The 19,367-nt window shown below is 39.5% G+C and overlaps 1 protein-coding gene across 2 annotated transcripts in view; it reads left to right on the forward strand.

Moving 5' to 3' along the window:
* The first annotated feature begins 8,043 nt into the window (after positions 1-8,043).
* The window catches only part of ATG10 (autophagy related 10), a 243,112-nt gene continuing 231,788 nt past the window's right edge, over positions 8,044-19,367 (forward strand). For both annotated transcript variants that reach the window (XM_012784371.2, XM_012784372.2), the window contains exon 1: positions 8,044-8,099. The gene's annotated coding sequence lies outside the window, so the exon portion shown is untranslated. The remainder of the gene's footprint in view (positions 8,100-19,367) is intronic.

Genomic DNA, 19,367 nt, shown 5'->3' on the forward strand with positions numbered 1-19,367 from the left:
AATGCATATTATTGTTATTTGTTTTGAGAGGCAACCTAAGAGGAGTTATTGTCTCAGGAGCAACTCCTGATCTAATCTGAATCTAGAGCAGCTTCCTAAATTAAATCTGCACAAAGGCTTCTGTTTGCAGACTGAACTTGTCTTCATGCAAAATATTATTATAACACACCAGTATCAATATGCAATTGAATCCTATCATCAAAATTAATTCCTGATTAGTAAACATAGCCATACAACATTTAAGAAAACAGATCGTTACTGAACAAGGATATTCAAGCCCTAACTAAAAAGAGATGGACCCTGGGGCACATGCATTGATCTTGTTTCATTACCCTCATGGTATTTTCTTTGCAGGATGGTGAGTAGAAAGTTCAGCAGGGAGCCAGGCGTGGTGGCTCACGCCTGTAATCCTAGCACTCTGGGAGGCCGAAGCGGGTGGATTGCTCGGGGTCAGGGGTTTGAAACCACCCTGAGCAAGAGTGAGATCCCATCTCTACTAAAAATAGAAAGAAATTAATTGGCCACCTGAAATATATAGAAAAAATTAGCCGGGAATGGTGGCGCATGCCTGTAGTCCCAGCTTCTCAGGAGGCTGAGGCAGGAGGATTGCTTGAGCCCAGGAGTTTGAGGTTGCCGTGAGGTAGGCTGATGCCACGGCACTCTAGCCCGGGCAACAAGAATGAGATTCTGTCTCAAAAAAAAAGAGAAAATTCAGCAGGGGAAGTTATCTTGGTGCATAGTATGAGGGTGCTTTACCTGGGGCCCAGAAAGCATGGCATGCTTGAATCAAAAAATTTTGAGATTCTGGACTTATTACCTATAGATTCTTTATTTTCCACCAATTGCTTTCCAAATCAATGAATCTGGATATACGGTGCTGCAAATACCCTCTGGTACTAGTCTTTTCTGCACTGTTCAAAGGTGGTGTACATTATTTTAGCACACTTTGCTATTGATATACTTTCCCATTTACTTTTGCTTGGGCCTTTCACCATTTTTCACTCAAAGATCCTTTGGTCAAGATTTGGTTCACCTTCCTGGGCAACTGTCCTCCTCTTCCTCCAAAGATCTGGACTGCTCTTCCCTTTAGTGGTCCTGGACATTTCAGTGAGGTTTAGGACTGAAAACCCACATTGAGGATTTATTCTTATGAGGTTCTTGGGTGTAAATTGACACTCTCCTTGTAAAAGATAATTCCAGAAAAAGGTAAAATCATGACTTTTATGCAGACATAAAAATGAACACATATTAAAGAATTCATTTTACTCATACGATATGAAGAAACCAGGCAAAATGGGATAGAACTGGTTTTTCCACTGGAGTTTGTGGGGGGAGGGGGACAGTCAATTAAAATTACCACCAGACAGGATAGAATTTATATATCTGTCAATTACCTACAACTTAGCTCATTAGGTATAACAAACGTACCACACTAATGCAAGATGTTAATAAAAGGGGAAACTATGAGTGGGAAATATGGGAATTCTCTGTACTATATGCTCAATTTTCTGGAAACCTAAAAATTTCCTAAAAAATAAAGTTTATTAATTTAAAGAATAATACCAAAAAAATAAAAGAGTCCATATCAAAGAATGAAGTTGAGAGAACTGATAACAATCACAAGTGATTCAAGCTCTCTATCATACCATTTGTTATTGTTACCTTTACTACATGTGAAATATTCTTATTTTTGGTTTTTGTTTTGTTTTCATATTTTTAATAAATTTGCCTGAGGTATAACATATACAATAAAATGCTCCCAAATTAAATCTACAGTTCAATGCAATTATTTTATTTATTTATTTATTTATTTATTTATTTATTTATTTATTTATTTATTTATTTATATATTTTTAGGGACAGTGCCCTACTCTGTCGCCCAGGCTAGAGTGAAGTGGCACAATCATAGCTCACTGCATCCTTTAATTCCTGGGCTCAAGTGATCCACCTGCCTTAGCCTCTCAAGTAGCTGGGACTATAGGCACATGCCACCATGCCTGGCTAACTTAAAAATTTTTTTGTAGAGCCAGAGTCTTGATATGTTGCGCAGACTAGTCTCAAACTCCTGGCCTCAAGCCATCCTCCCACCTTGGCGTCCCAACGTGTTGGGATTACAGGTATGAGCCACCGTGCCTGGCCTCAATGTATTTTGGCAAATGTATACACCCATGTGCTATGATCTGAATGTTTGTTTTTCTCCTAAATTCATATGTTGAGATCTTAATCCCCAAGGTGATGGTATTAGGAAGGGTGGGGGCCTTTCAATGAACCTGGAACCAGGTCCTCACTAGACAAAACGCATCTACTGGTGACTTGATCTTGGACTTTCTAGCTTCTAGATCTGTGAGAAATTAATTTCTGCTGTTTATAAGTCATCTAGTTTATGGAATTTTGTTATAGCAGCCCAAATAGACCAAAAGAACATGTAATCATCACCACAATCAAAATATAGAATATTTCATCATCCCCAATAGTTACCTCATCCTCTTTGCAGTTAATCCCTTCTCCAACCTTCAGACCCCTAGCAGCCATTCATTTACTCTAGTGATTCTAGATTAATTTTGCCAATTTTAGAAAATATTATCATGCCATAGGTATATGTCTGTCTTCTTTTGCTCAGCATAAGCAAGATTCATTCATGTTGAATGAATGAATGTTTTTGAGATTCATTCATGTTGTTGCATATATCAGTAATTGCTTCCTTTTTATTGCTGAGTAGTATTCCATAGCATGGTTATACTGCACCACAATTTGCTTAACCATTCATCTGGGAAGGACATTTAGGTTGTTTTCAGCTTTTGGTTATTAGGACTACAGCTGCATGAATAATCACATAAAGTAATTTTGTGGAGATATATTTTTATTTCTCTTGAGTAAATATCTAGGTGTAGGTGTATATTTTGGGATCAGTATAGAAATAAAAATTGTTTTCTACTAATATTCTAGACTGATCACATTCTTTAGCTCGGAACTTGTCTTACTTGATGATTCTAATTTCAATTTTAATTTAGGGAAATCTTTGTTCTGAATTTGTTTAATGGAATAAAATAAAATGGAAGTTATTATATATTTGATTTTTAGTAGTAGACATGTAGTTATAGTATGTAAAATTGGGGACTGTGGCATGACATTCAGGATTCAAATATTTGTATGAAAATAGCAATGAAGGATTGTTTTTTTAAATGACAATCTATAATTCTATAATTATCTGTGTTTCATTAGAAAACATTTAAAAAATTTTCTGAAGGTTACTGAAAATTAGTTGTACAGTTTTGATGCTGGCAAATGATACAGGTAATGTGAAGCTGCAGCAGTGATGTGCTGTAGCTAAGAATACATAGCAATGGGATTCTAGCTGTGCTTATGTGTTGACGATCTTATTCTTGAGGGTCTAGTTTGTACTGAAAGGTAGAGCACATGTCAGGAAATTATTCAGTTTGAACAATCTGAATAAGGATTGACATAATTTGCTTAGTGAATTTTGATATTTGCTTTGTCTGTTTTCTAACATTCTTGGTTGGACATTTTTATCTTTCAAACATCTGAGGACATTTGGGAACTATAACTTGTGTTTTAAATTTATCAGGGGAACTCAATGTTCTGAAAGGATCATGCTGGCAGTAGTCTGATATTACTCAGGATGCTTGGTTTTTTCCACTTGAATTTGTTGAGCGAGACCTATGTGCTTTTCCTGTTGGGGATATAGAAAGACTATGCATGTTTATAGCATGTTATCAGAGTCTAACCGTGTTCATTGTCTTTGAGATAATGCATTTTGACAAATGCACAGTGTCACATATCAACCATCACAGTATCATACATTATACTTTTGCTGCCCTAAAAATTGCCCTATTCTTTACGTGTTCATCCTTCCTCTCTTTGCCTTTCTTCCCCCCAATTCTGGCTGATCTTTTTACTGTTTCTATAGCTTTGCCAACTATTTTTTTTCCTTATGCTTTAGGTAAGTGCTATGCACACAAAGCTTCAAGACAAGTTTCTTATCTCTGTCATCCAATCACATTACTTTCTGTAACTCTTTTATATAATCTGTCTTTTCCTGGGGACCTCCTGGAGGGTGGTGGAAGAAATCCAACTACCACAAGCTACAGGGAACATGGCTTTTGTTCCATTTGTTCTCTTCTTCTCTTCTTCCTTTAATAATAAAACATTCCTACCCTGTCAAGGTTTGACTGAGCCCATAGCTAGAAACTACATTTCCTACCTTCCCAGTATCTCGGTGTGACCTATGGGATATGAGCAGAAAGGATATGTACAAGTAATAAAAACTGACAAGATTGAGAAAATAAGTCATTTACCATGTAACTTTAAACTTGTGTCCCATTATAGGACCACATTATCTAAAGGATATTATGAATTATTTAAAAATAAATCCTGCAATTATCTCATAAAAGACCCAAGTATGGCCAGGCGTGGTAGCTCATGCCTGTAATCCTAGCACTCTGGGAGGCCGGGACAGGAGGATTGCTTAAGCTCAGGAGTTCGAGACCAGCCTGAGCAAGAGTGAGACCCCATCTCTATTATAAATAGAAAGAAATTAGCCAAACAACTAAAAATAGAAAAAATTAGCTTGGCATGGTGGCGCATGCCTGAAGTCCCAGCTACTGGGGAGGCTGAGGTAGCAGGATTGCTTGAGCCCAGGAATTTGAGGTTGCTGTGAGCTAGGCTGATGCCAGGGCACTATAGCCAGGGCAAGAGAGTGAGACTCTATCTCAAAAAAAAAAAAAAAAAAAAAAAAAGAAAAGAAAGGAAAAAAGACACAATTATATTACATTGTAATGTTTGGAAATTAAAGTGTTCATTGGTTAACGCAAGATGACATTGAATGTAATACAGTTCATACAACCCTATTTTGAATTTTTTTTCATTTTACATGAGTCTCAAAAAACCAAAACAAAACCCAAAAAAGCAGAAGTTTCAAATTCCAGGAGGCCCTGTGTGAAACGAGGGCATTTAAAATGCAATGGACAAACAGAAGCCTATGAAAGTAAGAAAAACAAATGGCTGGAGAGCTGGAAGGAGACTGAGGGGCCTGTGGTTTTATATAAACTGGTGGAAGCAAGCAAGACCTTTTAGAAGTGAGCAATGTACAAATGATACATACAAACTCTAATAAAGTAAGTACTAAAAGGGATTTAATATTAGGATATCATTACCCTTGACTTGGTTTTCACATCTATAAAATGGGTATCTCATGAGGTTATCATGAGTTCAACTATGTACTGTAAAGCTTCTAGACTATAGGAGGTGTTCAATAAATTTTAGCTTCCTTCCTCTCATTTTGTGGTCAATTCATTGTTCTATTCAACAAATGTTCATTATTATTGAGGAATAATTACAGACCCTGCCGTAAAGCACTTTACAGTGTAGGTTAAATACATAAACAGGCCAGTACTATTCTTTTCCATGAATGAGAAGTACATGGAAGTTATCTGATTTATTTCTTTTAGTTTCTGACAGATGAATTATGAAACTTTAAAACATTTCCAGTGCAAAAAATATATATACATTTTAAGAGACAGGGTCTCCCTCTGTTGCCCAGGTTGGAGTGTGATCATAGCTCATTATAACCTTGAACTCCTGGGCTCAAGGGATTCTCCCAAGTGGCTAGGACTAGAGGTGCATGCCACTACAACTGGCTAACTAATTTTTTTTTTTTTTTTGTAGAGACAGAATCTCTCTATGTTCATTGTCTAGGCATTGGTCTGGAACTCCTGGCCTCAAGTGATCCTCCCACCTAGGCCTCCCAAATTGCTGAGATTACAGGTGTGAGCCACCAAGCCTGGCCAAAAAATATTTTTTTAAGTTAACATGTCAGAGTTTAAGTTAATATGGCAGAGTTGGTGCATGAAGTGTTTCTAAAATATTAAGTACAATGTAAAGCAATACATTCTTATTCTTTTCTCTGAAAGCTTTATATTTTTAGGGTATATACTTAAAATTGAAGAGAGACACCCATCCACTAAAGATCTCATTCAGAACTCACTGCTTCGTACTTAAAAAAAAATCAAATGGATAATTTAAGTTGGCAGCTACCAATTACTTTATATTCATAACTGCTCAAAAATGTTATTAGAAGTTCACTTTTACTAGTAGTATCTTCTTAAAATTGAGTTTTTTTTTTTTTTTTTTTGAGACAGAGTCTCGCTTTCTTGCCTAGGTTAGAGTGAGTGCCGTGGCGTCAGCCTAGCTCACAGCAACCTCAAACTCCTGGGCTTAAGCAATCCTCCTGCCTCAGCCTCCCGAGTTGCTGGGACTACAGGCACGAGCCACCATGCCCGGCTAATTTTTTTATATATATATATATTAGTTGGCCAATTAATTTCTTTCTATTTTTTATAGTAGAGACAGGGTCTCGCTCAGGCTGGTTTTGAACTCCTGACCTCGAGCAATCCGCCCGCCTCGGCCTCCCAGAGTGCTAGGATTACAAGCGTGAGCCACCGCGCCCGGCCAAAATTGAGTTTTAAATTACTTTACATGCAGTAAAATTTATCCCTTTTATGAATTTTGATAAACAAAACTGGTTTAATCACCAACACAATCAAGATATAGAACAGTTTCATCACACCCCCCCATTCCCTTGAGTCCCTTTTCCGTTAACCCCTTCCCTCAGCCCTTGCCCCTCGGCACCATTGATTAGTATTGTGTTCTTTTAAAAAAACTTTTTATTTTTAAATCATCATAGACTCACAGGAAATTGCAAAGATAGTAGGTAGTACCTTGAGTCCCATGTACCTATCACCAAGTTTTCTCCAATGGTGACATCTTATACAACTGTTTAACAAGATCAAAACCATGCCCTGTGTAGTTTGAAGGCAGGTTTTCCTTTCACTTCCCTTGCATTTACTCCTTTCATTTCCAACAAATTTAACACATTAACTGCCATGTGAGTTGTATTTAACTCACGCTAGTTTTGAGTCGAGGGCCTCCTGAAGCATACGTAACTCACACGTCTCTTCACTTATGGAGCCGAGTGAACTATTTTTCAAGTTCCATATAACTCACACACAGAAAACAATAAAAAAAAAACCTCCCAAATTTGTCATTAAACTAGACAGGATCGTTTTGTTTTCGAAGTTTTAATTCTATTTTCGTAATAAAACACCCTGGCCCCAAAGAAAAAAATTGTTTTCTAGTGTGGCAGTCAGTGTGTTAACTTTGTTGTTTAAAGGAGCAGATGCTAGTTTTTCCTTCAGATGTCTGCAATCACCCTTGTTGCTCCTACATTTTTCTCTAGTCTTTATCCCCACCATTTCACCCCAGTTTAATTTTGCTGCTGCATTTTTTCCCCCATACTTTGCCACAGATGGTACTATTGTCACTATTCGGATTCTTAACTTCTCCCTCCACACTTAAGTTTTGGAGGGGTGGCCGTGCTGGTGCTGAACAGTGTTTACGGGACTTTTTGCAGTGTGTATGCTGCCACGGCTCTCCAACCTCTCCAGGGACGCCAGAGGCACTACACAGTTCGTCCTCGTTCTTGCTCTACTCTTGCTCCATCGATCCCTGGTTTATTTTTCAGATTTTTGGCAATCTGCAGGGAGTGTGTAGGGCAGCCCCTCCGCCGGGTTGCGGCGGGCCCTCTGGTCCCACCCCAGGGGCCGTCTTTGTGCTCCGCCGAGGGCACCGCCTGCGTGCGGCTGGGGGGAAGGGCCGCCCGGGAAGCGCAGGGCGGGGCCTCGGCGGCTGGGCGATGTCACCTCCCTCCCCTCCAGGCCCCTGCAGTCCCAGCCCTGGTCCCCGCCCGGCTCCGGGCCCGAGAGCGCCGCCGCCGACGTCACCTGCCTGCGCTAGGCTGCCTCCTACGGTGCTCGGGAAAGCGCAGTGCGCATGCTCCGCGCGGTCGCCGGCGGCGGCGGCGGCGGCTGAGGGAGGGGTTAGTTACTTCTGGTGGGCCTCGGAGCGCCCTGGTTCCACTCCTCCGCTGCCGCCGCCCTAGCGGCCCTCATCTCTGTCCTCCTCAGGGCCACTGGCGCGGCGGTAGCCTCGGTGCCCGGGACCTCTCCCCGCTCCCCTCCCCCCGGCCTCGTCGCCCCGCCCCCGCCGGGCTGGGCTGCAGGGTCAGGGGCCGAGCGGAGCGGGTGAGTATTCCCACAGCACACGCCGGCGCCTCCTCCGGCTCCGCTTCCCGCGCGGGCCTCTCCGCTCTCCTCGGACGGGGAGGAAGGGCGGGCGCGGGTGGGCGGGAAATAGCCCAGTCCCGAACAAAAGGCCGGGAAGCGGGACTCCCGCCCGGGAGCGGCGGGCCCTGTGCTGGCTGCCGCGCCGGGGAGGGCGAGGGGGCCCTGTTGCCCCTGCCCCCGGGGCTCCGGCTCGCGTCGCGCGCACCCGTGTCACCAGCACTCCGGGGCCACTACCCAAGGGCCTCACCCTCGACGTGGGTAGCCACTTCCTTGTGTTTAAGATCTGCAAATGGATAGCAAGCCTTTGTCCATGTGACGTTAAAACAAAGGGTATTAAATTACTGGTCATTCCAGCGGCCAAGTCCCAAGTCATTTGAAGGGTTTCAGATTCATGAAGTGGCAGGAGGAATTTTTTTAACCTCCCAAATAACCTATAAGGTCACGAGTAGGCGGCGGAGGGGGGGCTGGAGGTTGGTAAAGGAATAGTTAACTGATTTACAGAAACATACCTTTAGTGGTGGTAAAAAACTACAGAAATCTTGGCAATAAGGCGAAAGGATGGCTACATGTCCTTTGAAAGTCAAAATGGAGCCTTGTCTAACAGGCCCACCTGAGGATGATTTAGTTATCTTGGGGACTGTATTTTGTTTGACATAATATTGATTAGGACCCAAGATTTGCAGTTAGCATCTTTTAGACTAATCGAGATGCAAGTTATTTCTGACTGGGAGGGAAAAAAAAGTATTCCTAAAGTTTGTGGGGTTTTTGCCTTATAGGATATTTACCATTTTTCTGTCTAACCTAGCAATGTTATACCATCATTTTTTCTTCAGTATTTGCGCTCAGTTCTCTAAATGTTTCTGAGCACACTTTCCTATTCAGCTTGCTCCTTCATCATGAATTCAATAAAACTTTGCCATAGGCTCACTTTGAATCATGTTTATAACTTTTATAATTGGATAATGGCTTCTGCTCTTCAGTGGCAAAAGCTTTAAGTTTCTATGCTTTTTAGGACAAGAGAGCATAGGCCTTGTGTAGTACTCAAATACATCATAGGACCCCAAGTAGAATCCTTTCTCATTGCTTCTGAAGGGTCAATTATCAGAGGAAGCATTACAAAATGAAAACCTTGGCCAAAAAATAAATCTTGAGTATTGAGAAATTAAAATTAAAGTCTTGCAAATTGCAGAGTTTGAAAATTATTATTGATATTTTAAATTGAGGAAACTAGTGGAAATAGTGGTTCTAAACTGGATACAATTGGATATGGAATGTTACAAGATTGTTTCCCCTGTCCCCTGTTCTCCCCTACCACTTCCTTTTTTATTTAGGATAAGGTTAACTAAGATTTTGCCACATCATGGACCAATTAAATTATGTATAACATTGTGGGACAAACTCTATGTTCACAGGAGTTCTTAATGCCTAGTAAATTTCTGAGAAAGGTAGGCAGCCCCTTAGAAAAAAGAAGTAGGGTAAAACTTACATAATAAGATTGAATAAGACTTAAGATTTGATCATTATCTTTGAAGCCTGGAGATGTGTTTGGGACCCAGGAGGTTGTGTTTGAATCATAAATATAATCAGGGAACCATAAAAAAAAAAAAAGCCATAGAGATTATTTGGTGATTATCTGTTGCAAAAAGTTTTCAGGGGCCAGGCAGGCTGGGTTTAAAACATTTGGAAAGTGGGGGAATGGAGAATAAGCCCTACCCAAAGGCATCTTGATTAGGGAAAGGTTGAAAACTGCAGAATCAGAGGCTTCTCCAAATGTGCTGCCTGGCACCACAAGCCTCGAAGTGCCTGATTGCATAGATTTATAGGATCCAGGAGCAGTACTTACTAACAGTATAGTTTTGAAGTTAGGGTTATTGCACATCACTGTCACGTAATATCATTCTGAGAAAACCTTTTTGTCTCTTACGAGCTCGGACCCTACAATGGGATCATGTCACCCACTGTTTTATGTGGAATCTCCTTTGAGATCAAATTTTTATTTTTTTTAAGAGAACTCTTTTGCGCTTTCAACTGCTCTCATGGAGTAGGGCTTAGCCCATGAGATAGGACAGAGGATCTGAGGCCGCCATGGGCTAATGGACCTACAAGGTCACAAGCAAGTAAGTGGTCCAGCTGAGAGGGAGAGAGAGTAGACATGTGTGGTCACCTTGGAAGTCTCAGCACGGACAAGCCTCACCTGGTTATCACTTGGGAGACCTGGAGGAAGGAAGGCGGAGGGGGCAGGTTATTATCGGGAAGAAAGCAGGGCCCTGGGGTTGGGCCTGAAAGAAGGGGCTTTCTGTGAGCCTGAGGATACCCAGTGACGTGTACACACTTGGCCCTCAAGGCAAGTTCTCTGCTGGCCTGTTAAGTCTTCTCAGCAACTCCGGTGGGATATTTTATCCCCACTTTACAGGTGAGGATGCCAAAAGAACTTCATTCAGCTCCTCGTTAGGAGGTGACCACACACACATGCTCTGCCTTCAGGTCCTTCCCATGTCCCAGTCCCCTAATCCGTTACTCAGGCTGCATCTTCCTACCCATCCCCATCGTACCGTGGCCAGCTGGTTACGGTGTTCTTGTCTTTTCACCTTCTGAACCTGCGCACCTGTTTTTCCCTTTGCCTGGAATGCCCCTTCCATTCCCCATTGAACTCCTATTCATCCCTCAGTGCCACAGCCTCCCCGGTCATTCAGCCAAGCAGAACAGAGTGCCATCTCCCTGCCCATTTCTCTTTTGGCTCTCATCCCATGTTTCTAACCAATGGCTTTTTTTGGGGGGAGGGGTTTATTTTAGTGTATTATGGGGGTACATGTGTTAAGGTTACATATATTGCCCATGCCCCCCCTCGAGTAAGAGCTTCAAGTGTGACCATCCCCCAAACGTTGCACATCTTACTCGTTTTGGTTGTATATACCCATCCCCTCCTCCCCCCTCCCACACTCCTGACACCCAATAATTGTTACTCCTATATGTCCACTTAGGTGCTGATCTGTTAATACCAATTTGCTGGTGAGTACAGGTGGTGCTTGTTTTTCCATTCTTGAGATACTTCACTTAGTAGAATGGGTTCCAGCTCTATTCGGGAATATACAAGAGGTGCTATATCACCATTGTTTCTTAAAGCTGAGTAGTACTCCATGGTATACATATACCACATTTTATTAATCCACTCATGAATTGATGGGCACTTTAACCAACGGCTTTGAATAGAAATGTGGGATCCCATTTCTGGGGACTTTGGCTTCACTCCTCTGTATTCCAGTGCTCCTCAGCGTCTCTGCCACACACCGGGCTCCATGTGTTTGTTGGAGGAGGGAAGGAGCTCCAGGAAGCCTGTGTTGCCAGGCTGGAGTGCACTGGCTATTCTCAGCCCTGATTTTAGTATACTAAAGTCTTGAACTCATGGCCTCAAGTTATACTCCTGCCTCTGCTTCCCAAGTACCAGTAAATTAAATTGGCACACGTAGCAGCTGTGCTAGCTTGGGCAACTTACTTATCCTCTCTGTCTCAATTCCTTTGTCTATAAAATAGAGAAAATCATAGTAACTTACCTCATCGGACTGTTAAGAGAATTTAAGTTACCACAGTTCTTAATACACACTAAGGGCTTAATATGTGCTGTTTTAAATTATTATTATTATTATTTTTGAGACAGTCTCACTCTGTTGCCCGGGCCAGAGTGCTGTTAGGTCATAGCACTTCAAACTCCTGGGCTCAAGCGATCCTTTTGCCTCAGCCTCCCAAGTATCTGGGACTGTAGGCATCCGGCTAATTTTTTTCTATATGATTTTAGTTGGCCAATTAATTTCTTTCTATTTATAGTAGAGATGGGGTTTTGTTCTTGCTCAGGCTGGTTTTGAACTCCTGACTTTGAGTGATCCTCCTGCTTCGGCCTCCCAGAGTGCTAGGATTATAGGCGTTAGCCACCACGCCCGGCCAGAACCAACATTTTCAGACTAAATCCTGACAGTTGTATGTCTTATCACTGATTTTTACTATCTTTATTCTCTAATCTTTTCAGTTTGAATCTTTTCTTAAATATATGATTACTTCGAGAGGAATGTATATTCTGAAAAAATGAAAAAAATTGATTACAAACTGTTGAAGGCAAAGACCATGTATTATACTGCTTTTTAAAAGTCTCTTAAACCTCTCAGGATGATTCTGGGGGCTTAGCATAATATGTTTTTCTGATCATGTTACTATCTAATTTTCTTTTTTTCTATTTTTATTTTACTTGTGTTACATATAGATTTAAATTTGTATCCTATTTCGTTCCAACAATACTTTGGGTAGCTTATAAACTTATATATAATAACATATAAAATAAAGATAAATCAAGGTCATGAAAATATGAAGCTTGAAATAGATGAGATTAGGGTAAATTATACTGAAATATATACTGTGAAAAGTGTAGTTGTTAAAGGTAGCCATAGACTAAGTTCTGAGCTTCATGATTGTCAAAGGAAAGAAGGAAACATACCACTTCCTCAGCAAAAACACAGCTTCCTATGTTAAAATAATCAATTGGGAGGCCATTGCGTGGTGAGGCTCTAGTGCTGTAGGTTCCTGTGTAAGCAAGCTTAAACCCAACTCAGTGTAAATGGGTATATTCTAGGAAAATGAAACAAGCTTAACCCATCAGAAACCAGCAACTAACCTCTAAGTGTGGACTTTACGCTAGAATGATCCAAATAAGTCCTACTGGTCCACTTTAATCAATCAAATATTTCCTTTACCTTGCTTCTACGTTCACACTATAAAAGTTTTGTCTTCATGCTCCTTTGGTGGAGCCCCAGACTGCTTGCATTCTGGAGCTACCCTGTTCATTAATCACTGTCTGTTCAAATAAACTTTTACATTTTAATGTGCCTTAGTTTATCTTTTATCTCTTGGAAATAGTGAGTGAAATGCAGGTTGTAATTTCAGATTTGAAAGGATACTCTGAGTAGCCCTAGAGTTAAGTTCTCTAGACTTTGTTAATCCCAACCCTACTTCCCAGTATTCCTCAAAGGAGGGCTTTGCTGGTATTTTTATGGACAACTCTTCATTGTGTGGGACCGTCCTGCACATTGTAGGATGTTTATTATACCTAGTCCCTGAGCACTAAATGGCTGTAGTAAACTATAACATCCTTTCTGACAACCCAGTATGATCCTACTCATTTCCAAACACTGCCTTGGATAGTGGGTCCTCCCTAAAGTTGGGACCTTATTTGCCCATACTGAACTCCACCCAAGCTATCCAGTGCTATCCACTGCCATTTTAAAAAAAACTTTTCAGGCCCTGTCTGCACAAGGTCTTCTATTTTTCCGGAGTGCCTTTGCCTCCACCTGCCAGGAGACAAAGGCTCTTATTCAAATTTCAAAATCAAGTTCTTCAAGAATTGAATTCATGTCTTTAAAACTCCCTTTTTTGGAGTGCCCCTTGATTTTCCCAGGAAAAGTTTGACATTCCTTCCTTGGTGGATACTCAGAAGAAGTACTAGGGTATTGTAGGTGGTGAGTGAATGAATGAAAAGCCTGTGGAGATGAGAAGGCATATTAATCTAATCTTTGAACAAAGAGTTTGCAAAAAGAAAGATTTAAAGAAAATGTCTCTTCCATTACAAAAATATCCAACCATTTACTTTTTCCCTCCCCAAACCATAATTGGCCATGTTTTAAAGACATGTTGCTCTATCATCTGTATTCAGACTGGCACCGAGTCTGTAGCTTCTGATAGCATGCTGATCTTTTTTGTACCTTCTTATTTGTTGGATATTTTTGGCCAAGGTCATACCCCATTAATTCCTACTTCTGGGATAATTCGAATATGTGCTGACTGGATGTTCTACTAGTTCGACTGTTCAAAGGCAGCAAGAGAATCTGAGCTGGTGGATCAGCTCAAATCATCCCCAGTGGTGGAAAAGTTTCTCTTATGTGCTTGCAGAGAAGTCTTGTTTTATATATGTAAAAAATGATAATCTTTTAATAAAAGTAATGATACTGGTATCATAAAGATTAGATGTTATATAAATCCGAGTGGGAAAAGATCCAATTGGTGCTGGAGTTTGAGACCAACCTGGGCAACATAGCGAGACCCCGTCTCTTAAAAAAAAAAAGATCCGATTGGTAAATAGACTTGAAAGTTGAATTGAAGGAAGGTACTATAAAGAGGTAGAGATATGTAGAATAAGTTCATTTAAGATTTAGAATTTTTCTTTTATTCATTACAAGTTTAATGTATACGGTATGCCTATCTGTTATTGGTGTTAAGATACAAAGTATAAATCGGAAGTCCCCAGACATTGCTCTGTCATCGTCTGGCATTCATTGTTGTGGGAGACAGATGGCAGAAGCTACCTTGTTTTTTGTTCTCTTTGTAGGTAAACTGATTTTTCTGTGTGGATCTTTGCTTTTTCTTTTTTCTTTCTATTCTTCAAATTAAGGCATTCCCCTAGGCTGTGTTTAGGTATAGGTTTCTTTCTAATAGTTTTTTTCAGAAACATAGTGAATCCTTTCAATTTATAGGTAAATTTTTTTAATCTTTTTGTTTTTCTAGGTTAGGAACATTTCTTTCAATTGTACATTCATTTTTTATTTTAGTGCAAAAATGCTGGTTATTTGCAGGTTGGATTTGTGTTCTTTGTCCTTCCTATCAATCAATATGCACTGTTCCCACTTGGTCCTTTTTCTTCTGTGTTTGGAGAGCATCTCGTGTATACACTAAAATACTAATTTGATTTTTTCCCAGCTTCTGTTCAACTCTCTGTTGCCTCTAATGTAGAATTAAAATTTCTACTATTGCATGTTTGAATTTCTTTCCAGTTTTTTCTTATCCAGTTTCCTTTTTAATCTCTGTTGTTTTTTTTCCCTCCTCATCTCTTGCTTTTAGAGGACTTGTTTTCTTTTTTTCTTTTTTAATTGGGAACATGGAGTAGATAAGTTCTCAGTTTTTTTCCTGATTCCCAGTGTAAAAAGCTCATTACAAAAAAAGCAAGTTTTCCCTCTTCCTGTTTACGGCTGTGCTCTTCTTTCCTTATGCAACAGCTTCCTATTGGTCCCCGGTTGTGTTGTTATTGATATTTTTGATTTCTTTACCTTTACAGAAGAGGGACTTGTGTACGGATGGTGTTTATTTAAACATTTTTTTTTTTTTTTTTGAGTCAGAGTCTCACTCTGTTGCCCAGGCTAGAGTGCTCCCGTGTCAGCCTAGCTCACAGCAACCTCAAACTCCTGAGCTCAAGCAATCCTCCTACATCAGCCTCCCGAGTAGCTGGGACTACAGACATGCACCACCTTGCCTGGCTAACTTTTTTTTCTATATATTTTTAGTTGTCCAGCTAATTTCTTTCTCTTTTTAGTAGAGACGGGGGTCTTGCTTTTGCTCAGGCTGGTCAAACTCCTGACCTTGAGCAATCCTCTTGCCTCGGCCTCCCAGAGTGCTAGGATTACAGGCATGAGCCACAACGCCTGGCCAAGGGATGGTGTTGACTGGTGAGCAACACTCCTTCATCTCCCTCCCTAAATTTAGGTGCCAGAGGAATCTTCTCTCAACATTAGGTTGGAGAGTAGGTGGGTGGGTACAATCAAATTTACAAAGAATAGGTCTTTTTCTGTACTCAGGAGAGGTCTTCCTTTACTGATGTTTAAACTTTTCATCCTTTGACTATAATGAGGGGAGTATTTTTGTGTGACTGGAAATAATTCAGAGTGTTTTTGATGTTTTCTTGTGTATTGGTAGTTAGAATACTATTCTAAGGGTTTATTCTGTTCCTGCAGCTACCTATCACCTGCTACATGGTATTCAGTGCACCACATGGCTTTTCCTTCGACTTCTGGCCATGCTTACTGCATTATTGGCAGAGAACAGCCTTGAAAGAGAATTAACAATGGGCACTACAAACCAGTAGGGGAAAGGCAGCTCAGAACTCAGGATCTGGTCTGCTGCTGTCATGACTGATCTGACTTCCTCTCTTTTGAGCTTCCCCATGCTATATATTGGATTGCCCAGGGCCGTGCCTTCTGTGCCCCACCCAGGCTGCCAGAGTCCTTGAAATCCAGGTTTTTCACCAACTCTGTCAAAATGATCCATCTTTTGTCTCAGTTTTCTAGCATGATTCTTCATCAAAAGTATCCCTGGTGATAATTAAAAGTGTTTATTTTGAGGGGTTTATAATCAGGTAATCTTTCTGGTCAGGGCCTAAGATTTCACATTTAAATTTGTACCCTGGGCACTTCCTTGTTCTCTAAAATTTGAGGACCACTGTCCAAGGCCCTTGCTAGGTAAGTGATTAATCTAAATGAATTCAAGCCAATTGCCATAAAGGTAATGGGTTGACGTTTGTATCTCTTAGCTGGTTATTACATGTTTTTTAAGGAAAGTCTATATTTAAAGTTATAAATAATGTGAAATTGTTGCGAGGAGGGACAAGTATAGAGGAAGTAGCCTACTTTTATTAGTCAAAACTGACTTTTAGTGTTTAAATGTATGCAGAGCATGTTCTGTGATAATCACATTTTTGTAAATGATCTTAAGTTCCAGGAAATTTAGTTATATTTCTCATACTGTTTTAGTCTCATTATGACTCTGATACACATTGATTTATAGGTTCATCAAAAGAAATGTCTCTGATCAAAAAAACACACAAAAAATTAGTTCCATACACATTAGATTAAAAAATCACATAAAAATATGGAGAGTGGTAGGGAAAGATTGTTTTTAATTAAAAAGGATCATTTGAGCAATGATTATAAACACTGTTAGAATTCACTGGGGCTGCTTTTCTGAAAAGATATATTTGAACAGTAGCAGAATAAGCTTTTTTACACTGTCTGGTCTGAGAGCTAACTTACAGTTTGGAAAGACTTCTCTCACTTGGTGGGGAAAATTATTCTATATTTTCAATCTTTAGCCTCTGCTGAAGCCATTAAAAAAGGTTTTGATTGAGCATTAAAAAAAAAATCAAACAGCTGTTGAGCCAGAGTAACACTCAAGCAAAATAGATGTATTAACAACTTATACTTTGACACGAGGAGCTCTGACTCATTTCTGACTTCAATTTATAATTAGAAATGAGAGGTTCATTGTTTAGGATGAGATGAGAATTGAAATTCATCTTTTTACCGAGAGTTCACCTATGTTCTGTTGTCACTTCTAGTCTGAATTTAGTTTAAGATAACTTATGTCTGGAAACATAGGCAGTTCACCTGTCTAAGGTTTTTTATTTGCAAAATAAGGATTCTACTTGCCATTATTGCTTAATAAGCCACAGTTGTGGTTATTTCCAGTTTTGACCATATTTTCAGCCATCTCATAATAGGCAGTTATGAGATTCTAATTTCTGCCTCTACTAATGTATGAACTTGGTAGAGGACCAGAAAGTATTACAACTTGAAAAGTATGTATAAAAATGTTGATTGAATTATATTTACATTTTTGAGTTGAAATATTCTTGAGCAAAGAAACAATAATTATTCCATGATATTTTATTATGGTATATTATGATGATTCTAGTTGAGATGGATATCTTTTTAATATAATATAGTTCCTAATTTTGTAATCAAGCCATAAGTGTTTGTATTATTGTATGTAACATCCTTCAGCAAAGCCCAGTCCTTAGATAATTTGAAAAGTATTCAACCAAATATTAATTAGTGTTTTCATGTTCAGTCATCTTGCTAGTAGCACAGTACTGTTAATTAGATAAACTGTGGCAATTGAGTGAAATTTTATGTTTCAACTGACATTTTCAATAGTTCAGTAAACCTCAAGTAACTGGAGGGCTTAGGGAATGGAATGTTTTTACTTAGCTCAGTTTTGTTATTAAGTAAGAGTTTGTTGGAATTTAAAAAATATTCCTAAATATATTAGCATTCTTTATGAATTAAGGCCAATATTTAAAATTTAGTATCTATCTCTCAATATATGTAAGGATTGTCATACAGTTGGAAAACTATCTGGCTGCTGCATTTCAATCTTGTCTTCCTCTTCTGTTTCTGCATTCTCTCTCTGAGTGATGAAATGGGTTCTGTTACCATGTATGTAATACTCATTTAGAATCAACATTTCCAGCTCAGATTTTTATTCCTTTTGAGTTCAACATTTCTAGCTCAGATTTTTCTTCCTCTTGAGTTCAAAACACCTCAAAATGCCTGCTGGATCCCTTCACTTGGGTGTTTTAAACTGAGACTCAGTATGGCCAAACTAAGCCCATCTCTTTCCCCAAACCTGGTCTTCTTCCAGGGTTCTCTCTCAGTCAGTGTACCATCACCTAAAGGCAGAAAGCTGGGAATCTGTTTGAATCTTTTCTCTCCCCTATTCCTCATTCCTCCCCAGTCTTTTCAGTTGCATTGGTCATACCTAGTTCAATAGCAGTTTATTTTTCTTACAGAGACTCACCTTTATTAATTCTTTCTAGGGCATCCAGTCATAGATAAAACAGTAGTCTTTCTTTTTTACTTATATTTTATTGACCTGGTTTAACATTTAACACATGACACAAGGATGTGGTTTATGAATGTATAGTCAACGGATGGGAGCAGAGATGCTTCATGGTCAACATGCTGTAGACATCAGTGTTTTACAGAGCGACTGGACATTGTGTTGATTAATCTTTCAAGTTGGTTGAATGGAGGTTGGTTTAAAAGAGTTTCAATTGCTTATCTCCTTTTGTTAGAATATGAGCGCTTACAAGGTAAGGACTATATATCTTTTCATTTTTGTATAGCTAATTTTCCCCATGCACAGTGCCTGTTACTTAATAGATATTCCATATGTATTTGTTGGATGAATGAACAAATTCTTATATAGGTTATACTAAATTTGAATATCTAGAAATAATTTTGGTTTGGGAACCAGTTGGTATAGAGAGATCATTGGTCCTGGAGCCAAACAGGTTTGAGTTCTTTTTCGTTTGTATTCTTGAGTAGATTACTTTTTCTTTTTCATGGAGGAATGGAATCTCCCTTTGGGTTGTGTGAGGATTAAATGGGATGTGAAGTGTTTGACATAAGCAATAGTCCTGATGATGTTTATCCTTAATGAGGAGAATGTGGAAATTCACTTGGTCTGACTTTTCTCATTGAGAGGCCTGAACTACATGATCTATGTGTTTCCTTCCTGCTCTAAAATTCTGTTTCTATAAATAATGTTTCATGTTTTGGACAGGCTTAAATTACAAATATATGAATATTCCATGATACATCATATTTGTAGATTTGATAAAGTAGGTAATTAATGAGG

This window comes from Microcebus murinus, chromosome 11, assembly GCF_040939455.1.
Source record: "Microcebus murinus isolate Inina chromosome 11, M.murinus_Inina_mat1.0, whole genome shotgun sequence".
In the NCBI taxonomy this organism is placed as follows: Eukaryota; Metazoa; Chordata; class Mammalia; order Primates; family Cheirogaleidae; genus Microcebus; species Microcebus murinus.